The sequence below is a fragment of the Cryptomeria japonica genome, chromosome 3 (assembly GCF_030272615.1).
Source record: "Cryptomeria japonica chromosome 3, Sugi_1.0, whole genome shotgun sequence".
NCBI lineage: Eukaryota > Viridiplantae > Streptophyta > Pinopsida > Cupressales > Cupressaceae > Cryptomeria > Cryptomeria japonica.
In genome coordinates this window covers 32,462,254-32,463,852 of record NC_081407.1, presented here as the reverse complement: position 1 = coordinate 32,463,852, position 1,599 = coordinate 32,462,254, and positions in this window count along the sequence as shown.

Below are 1,599 nucleotides of genomic sequence, written 5' to 3'. Positions count from 1 at the left end.
AAATGCCCTAAATAGTCATGTTCATATATCAAAATGAAAATATTCTTCTATGTTCTATGTTATGTTGACTTTGTTACTTTGGATCTAATCCAAAACTACAAATTCATTGTGCATCTTTAGGCTTGGTCTTTGATGATCTAAATATTTTGTCATATGAATTCTCAAAATTATGTCGCTAAACAATGATATCCACTTTCATACTCAAGTGAATCTATCAACTTGGCATTATTTCAAAAATACCTTAACAATTAGCATGATTTAAACATGCACATGAATTCTAGAATGATTTCTAGGTTATCCATGTATGAGTGGATGAGTAAATGTCTTATTATTATTGAATGTCCTTATCTCGAGAGGTCCTTATAGATGTTCAACCCTTAAATGGCAAACGGTTGAAATTGTAATAGATTGTAATGAATACCTTTTTATACATAAACACAACATATGAGTGCAAAGATTCATACATAGTCGCGCTAGCATCAAAGTGAAAAAGGGGGCCAATAAAAAAAAATGTTTAATTTTGATTTTGTATTTAAATGGGTCATGAACTTGGATTTATGGATTAGGATTAGATTAATGTTTAAAATTAAATAGATAAGCTAATTGGGCTTGAATTGTGTGCACATACTTGCATTAGGGTATGTGATCATTATAGGGATAAGTGTAATCAAGACATTGCCAACTATGAATAAAAAACTATGCATAAAAAAATGGCATTTGTATCTATGTAAATGTATCAAGACACTGCCCCAAACTAGGCACAAAATTGGTGTGGAAATGCATCTAGGATCTATTTTTCACCATTAAATCTCCCCCTACCTTGAGGTGCATGTAAATCCTAGGTGAATACTAGATCCCTAAGTATGAATCATTCTTGAACATGCACTAAGTAAATGTAACAAATGGTTATCCATGAAAAAAGGAGATTATCCTTTCGTGTTCTTTTAATTTTCATATGTTCGCCCATGAATTTACTACAAAGGGATGAGATATTGCATAAGTATCTTTTGAGTTGCAAGATAAATCGAATGAAAAAATGAGAATGTTAAATGATCATGTGAACCCCTTCAATTGATTACCCAAATAGAATGCAAATGATTGAAAGAATATCTTATCATTTATATACCAATAAAAAGCATGAACATATTTAAAAGCAGATTGATAATACAATATATTGAATGAGACAATCATAATCATAATATTTTATAATATATCAATAAATATATCGCTAGCAAATGATAAAAATGTAAGCACATATAATCATCCAAGCAATCATAGCTTGAAAAAACTTGGGAGAAGCATGATGATAGGCCAGAGATATAATCACATATTTAAAGGACAAGAATGATAAAAATGTAAGCACATATAATCATTCAAGCAATCATAGCTTTGAAGAAACTTGTGAGAAGCATGATAATAGGCCAGACATGTAATTAAAGGATAAGTCCACTACATGGACATGATAATGGTGATGTGACTATGATTTTTTCCAACCATGGAACATGCTTAATCTTGATTAGATTAAGCAATCAAATTTGCCACAACCACACTTTTCAGAGCAAGGATGGTATTCCTTGTGGAAATATTCTCGGGCCTTAA